The 6,304-nt window shown below is 42.8% G+C and overlaps 1 long non-coding RNA gene across 5 annotated transcripts; it reads right to left on the reverse strand.

Moving 5' to 3' along the window:
* Nucleotides 1–2,777: 2,777 nt before the first annotated feature.
* LOC109309729 lies at nucleotides 2,778–6,297 on the reverse strand. 5 transcript variants are annotated; one of them, XR_002101020.1, is made up of 4 exons: nucleotides 5,940–6,297; nucleotides 3,905–4,121; nucleotides 3,515–3,538; nucleotides 2,778–3,171 (listed from the first exon to the last, which is right to left on the reverse strand). It is a non-coding gene; the product is annotated as an uncharacterized LOC109309729 (long non-coding RNA). The 5 variants fall into 5 exon arrangements; XR_002101021.1 differs by having other exon boundaries at nucleotides 3,897–4,121; XR_002101023.1 differs by lacking the exon at nucleotides 3,515–3,538.
* Between the last annotated feature and the right edge of the window lie 7 nt (nucleotides 6,298–6,304).

Genomic DNA, 6,304 nt, shown 5'->3' on the forward strand with positions numbered 1-6,304 from the left:
GCTGTGGGTCTGACTCTGGTTGTGATCCAGGTTAGGGCCAGAGTCAGAGCTATGGCAGCTGCCTGCCCCCTCCCTCTACTTTGCATGTGGTTATAACATGAAGGACTTTTCCCCATGCTGACAGGGTGGGGGGACCTCATTTTATATCTGAGTAAATATGGTGTGTGTACAAACCCATGGAGCCAGGCAGGATGCATCTGAAGATGCGGAGGGAATTGGTTGATGTGATTGCAGAGCTGCTGGCTATTACCTTTGAAAAGTCATGGTGGCTGGAGAAGTCTCTGATGATTGGAAAAAGGCAAATACAGTGCCCATCTTTAAGAAAGGGCAAGAGGAGGATTCAGGGAACTATAGATTGGTCAACCTTACCTCAGTCCCTGGAAAAATCAGGGAGCAGTCCTCAAGGAATTTATTTTTAAGCACTTGAAGGAGAAGGGGGTGATTAGGAAGAGTCAGCATGTGTTCACCAAGGGCAAGTCATACCTGACCAATCTGACGGACTTCTGTGATGAGATGACTGGCTCTATACATGTGGAGAGAGTGTACCTTGATTTCAGCAAGGCTTTTGGTATGATCTCCCACAACATTCTCACAAGCCAGCTAAGGAAATATGGGACAGATGAATGAACTGTAAGGTAGAAAACTGGCTAGATCATCAGACTCAAAGAATAGTAATCAGTGGCTCCATATCTAGTTTGCAGGTGGCATCAAGTGGAGTGCCCCATGGTTCGGTCCTGGGGCTGGTTTTGTTCATCCAGTCTTCCAGATGGTTGATGAAGATGTTGGAGTGCACCCTCAGGAATGGTGTCAGGATGACACCAAGCTGGGTGGGTAAATAGATGTGCTGGAGAGGAGGCCTAGGGTTCAGAAAGACCTAGACAAATTGTAGGATTCGACCAAAAGAAATTTCATGAATTTCAATAAGGAGAAGTGCAAAGTCCTGCACTTTAGATGAAACAATCCCATGCACCAGTACAGGTTGGAGACTGACTGACTAAAAAGCAGGTCTGCAGAAAAGGATTTGGAGGTTACAGTGGACAATAAGTTGAATATGAGCCAAAAATATGCCTTTGTTGCCAAGAAAGCTAATGGCATAGTGGACTGAATTTGTGTAGGACCTTTGCCAGTAGATTGCGGGAAATGATTATTCCTCTGTTTGGCATGGGTGAGGCCACAGCTAGAAGACTGTGTCCAGTTTTGGGCCCACCACTACAGAAAGGACAAATTGGAGAGAGTCCAGTGGAGGGAAACAAAAATGGTTAAAGGGTTGGGGAACATGACTTGTGAGGAGAGGCTGAGGGAACTGGGCTTTTGGAGAAAAGAAGACTGGAAGGGGATTTAATAGGAGCCTTTAACTACCTGAGGGGTGGTTGCAAAGAAGATGGAGCTAGATTGTTCTCAGTGCTGGCAAATAACAGAACAAGGAGCAATGGTTTCAAGGTGTGGCAAGTGAAGTTTAAGTTAGACATTATAAAAAACTTTTGCACTGAGGGTATTAAAGCACTGGAATGGGCCACCCAGAGAGGTTGTGGAATCTCCATCCTTGGAGGCTTTTAAGACCTGGGTAGACAAAGCCTTGGCTGGGATGAAATAGTTGGGTATGGTTCTGCTTTGATCAGCAGGTTGGACTAGATAACCTCATGAGGTCCCTTCCAATCCTAATTTTCTATGATTCTAAAATACTAAAATGACAGTCAACTAAAAAATTAGGAAATACAAGTATTATAGTTGATGTGTGACATCTTAACTCCCTTATGTGTATGCATTATCTTGAAGCTTTAACTTCATGATCTATAACTTTGTGTAATCATTTTTCCACAGAACCTGTTTCATTCAGCAGCATAAATCTGTTCTGGAGATGAACTGATGGTATGTTGCCTGTGGGACCCCATGCTCATTTGCTGTAGAAACTGAGAAGTGTGAGATAAACAAGGAGGTGACTGTAGGAAGAGAAAGGGACAGTTTAATGGTGGAAAGCAGGCCTGGGTTCTATCTTTTCTTGTACCACAGAATTCTTAGTTGAGTCATAGACTATACCTTTTAACTAATTTGCTTCTCATTATCTGGGTGCCTGATCTGAAACCCTTCAGTATGATTTTAAAGAAACGCTGAGCTGTGAACTGACAAAATTGCCAGCAAAAATTAATGGGAGCTACGTTCATAATATATGTGGCTCCATAAATGCTGAAATCTCTTACTCAAGCCTAGGTTTCCCAATTATCCAAAATTAGTGGTTACTTTTAATTCATCCCTGTTTCCATTCCCTACCTGTATTATAGGGACAATATCCTCTCATCTAAAATTGTATAATGAAACTAGGTTAATATTTGAAAAGTATTCAAATACAGTAGGGATGAAGATCATTTAACAGCTCACAAGAAAGTCATTCTGTATATGAATATTTATGCAGTGAACAAGGGAAGGCAGCACACAATAAAGAGAAGACAAAATACAATATTGAAGAACCATTCATCAAGTGAGTACCATATATTCTATATAGAGGAGTCCTGTATAAAACTTGCATGTGAACATGAATTAAAAACTGTTTCATAAGACTTGTGTGCAGAAATTGGAGGGTTGCAAATTAAGGACACGAGAGTAATCTTAATTCTGGCATTTTCTTATTTTTGAATGCTTGAATTGGCAACCTTATTGTTCTTTAAGTGTAGTTCTTGTTTATATGCGCATATATGTCTGTGTTTGTTTGTTGTGTGGCAGTGCTGTTTTACCTTCAACCTCACTGTCTTATCAGTGAAAGAAGAAATAAGAGAACAACATTCATTTAATATAATTTATTATTTGTATTGCTTCAAAAGTACTGGGATTTTCAAATTAAGGGAAGCAGTTTACCATCCTCTGAATTTTGTTCCTCTAGCCTCTCTTGAAAATTCCAGCCAAGATCCCAGTCTGGAGGATCCTTGTGTATGCAAAGATTTAGGAATATGCTCAATTTAGAGTTTATGAGTAATCTCATTCTTCTCAAAAAGACCATATTGCATTCTGTAAAAGTATAGAGATCTACCTACATAGGAGAGAGTGCAAGACTAAATCCTAAGCAGGAGTCTTATGGACAAAGGATGAGGAGAAGGTGTAAACACTTGAGTTCCATAACTGGTGAGGCATGTTTTTGTTTAATGCATTTTGTGAGAGTGGAAGCGCCTCAAGTTAGTCCTGTAATGAGACAAGATGGGAAAAAAAAATATGCCATTACCACTTGTTTTGTATATTACAACAGTTTCCAATATTGATTTCATGATAAATTATTCAAGAATTCAGAAATTTGGGGGAAAGCAAAAATGATGCACGTTGGGTTTTTTGTTGGTGTTGCTGTTGTGTTCCTTTTGGTTGGTTTCCTTCCAGCTTATGCAGTCTGTCTCTCTGGCTGTGTGTTGGTTTCTTTGGAAACGGCCGTAGGATGGAGTTTGATTGACTGTGTTGTCAGATGGACTGTCAGAGTTGTGAGCATTTTGGAATGGTAGACATGAATGTGTGAGATGAAAAAACAAATTCTTACCCATATCTTATTAAACTCTGCAACCTGAAAGAATATGACCAGCTCTGAATACTGGAAAGCTTTCACTTTTGTGAAGTTTATTCATAAAGGATGTGATTTAATTAATGAGACTGGGGAAAATATATTTTTTAATGAAAACAAGAATTTTTTAAGTGACTGTTGGAGGTGCTAGTTTCTTTCTGTTGCAGGCATTCTTAGCTTGTTTTTTTCCCCCTACAACACTCATACTACTGCATCCAAATGGTATGGAGTGACAATAAATTGCTGAGCCTCTATATTGAAATCTGAAAGTTCATGTAATTTGTAGCAACTCTGGATCAGAAACACAAAACAGATCTCTTCCTGAATTTGTAAAAACACATTTAATTGATTCTCTGCTTACGTTCACACCTTATATATTTATGTGGCGTTCCCCTCTATTGTCTTTCGCAGCACTGTCTTTGGGACTCCTTATCTTGGTCAGAGTTCTGCAAGGCCAGCTGTCTTGAAGCCTGCCATGGCTGATGCTGTTTTGATGCTGATGGTGATCCTGAGGTCGGGGGCAGATTGCTGGCTGGAGGCTAAGGGTGACGTCAGCGTGTACCTTGCTGGGAGAGTTAATCTCCTACTGGAGAGAGAGAGAGAGAGAGAGAACAAACATTTAATAATCATCTCACTCGGGAGACTGGCATGTTGGAATCATATTTTGTAGTTGTCTTCTGTGGTTAAAAAACAACTGGTACATCCTACTACTTTTAATACAAGTATGTGTCTGTAAAGGTATGTTTTATAAGGATCTATTTTGTTCATTGTCCATAACCACTTCAGGGAAAATTAATGCTGGAAAGGTAGGTATATATGTTCCTGTATACAGAACCAGATTTGCTTAACAGAACAATCAACAAAATCTATTTCATGCAGTGATAAACTAACTGAAGTCAAAGATTTAAACTAAGCAAGTGATCTGTGAATTTCTTTAGATCAAAATATCACATCTGTGCATATCAAAAATAGTGTTAAGTTAGGTTTGGGGCTGAGAGACACAAACTCCCACTGTAGGACAACATACGGGCAAATGATTATCAGTACAATATACCATACAAGTAGACAGGTCATTATGTTAGCATTTTTCTGATGGTTTTAACAGAAGAGTTATCTGATCCATCTTGGAAGTCAGTTGCAAGTATTCAGAATTATTAGGACTGTTGGTTATGGAAACGACATTAAGAAAAGGGGGGACATGTCCATTAAGTTTTGCAGGCTTGTTTGTGAGTCTATGTATGATACTATTTGCAAGCTGCCAACTGAAATGCTGGTAAACTACCTCTTTTAAGAAACGCTTCTGCCTCATTTTAGTACAGTTTTCTCATTTTGGGTCTCAGCTTTGGGGTGACTCACTTGGGATCAAATATTGAACCGTGGGCTCTCAGCACTTCTGCAAAGAAGGCAGAGCATTTCTCAAACTCGGCAGGTAAAATTTAGACCATTTTTTTTGACAAGGCTGGCCTTATCTCAGGCATGACATGCTAATATAGTGTTGGATAGCAAGCTGAAATGCCCAGCTCTTCCCCGCTTTGAATTCCTTTAACCTGTGAGGTTATTTAATTGCTAGTCTTGAACCACAGCAACAGCCAGCAATCATTTTAGAGGAGGTAAATGACTGTCACACTGATGGATTTAGATAAAATAGGAGGGCGTAATCTGGGTTATGAACTGCTAGACTTATCTACACACTCCCTTCCCCCGCTGTTCCAGTAGTCATGATGATTTGGTGACAGGAGAGACATTAATAACCCTGATGAAGACTACAAGCTCTTTCAGAGGCTTTAACAACCGCATCTACCGACTCCACATCATTCCTCCCTCCCCCGCCACCCTTCTCCATATGTCCACCTTCAGGCCACTTCAGACCATAAATGGAAAGCAGCAGGGTGAGGGCAGATCACACACCTCAACACTGGAGTTGTGTGTGTGGGGTGGGGGAGGATGTCAGAAATCAGGAGAGCTGAAACCTGATGCCCAACATGCAAAATAGTTAAGCTTGGTGCCTCCTAAAATGAAATATGAAGTGCGTATATGGGGGTCAGGCTAATCTGATTGTATTTTATTATGAGGCTGCCCTTGGCTGCAGCCCTAGAGGTGTAGATGCCTGTGGGCACAGTCATGAGGATTAGGCTCTCTCTCTTCTCCCTTTTTTCCCTTCCCCCCATGCCAAAGAAGAGGAAGGGGTCTAGGAAGTTCTCAGGGGACAGCAGATCTGGGGAGGCTCTGATGTCGAATAAAGGCTTGGCAACTTCACAGCGGCTTCAAAAGGCAGTGTTAAATGTGACACCCGGAGGGAATCGGAGCAGCAGCAGCAAGTCCCAGCTACCTACTCTTCCCCGCCCCCCACCACACCCGCTTCCCAGGGAAACTTGTAAGAGGAGGAGGGCTGCTAAAGTCTCACCTTGGTTTGAAACAGTTTGAGGCTTTAGTGCAAGAGCGGAATTCCTCCAGGGGGGCCGGGCCGGCCGGGCCGGGCCGGGGGGCGAGCGGGAGCTTTGTCCCTCCGCCGGCTCGCCGCGCTGCCCCAGGTTGCTCGGCGGCGGCTTTGCGCGCTGGTCCGCTGCTGGCTTAGAAACCCCCCCCCCCCAAACCAAACAAGACAACGGCCCCCAAACCCAGCAGCAGCCTCCAGCTGGGGCAGGACAAGCCGGGGGCTGCCGCAGCTTCCCCGGAAACTTTGCAGAGGAGAGCTTAACCCTTGGAGCGGCTCCGCGCGAAGGCAGGAGAGCCCGGCCGGCCGCTGCGTTGCTTTCTCATTGCTTGATC

This window comes from Crocodylus porosus, unplaced genomic scaffold, assembly GCF_001723895.1.
Source record: "Crocodylus porosus isolate Cpor-Errol unplaced genomic scaffold, CroPor_comp1, whole genome shotgun sequence".
Lineage (NCBI taxonomy): Eukaryota > Metazoa > Chordata > Crocodylia > Crocodylidae > Crocodylus > Crocodylus porosus.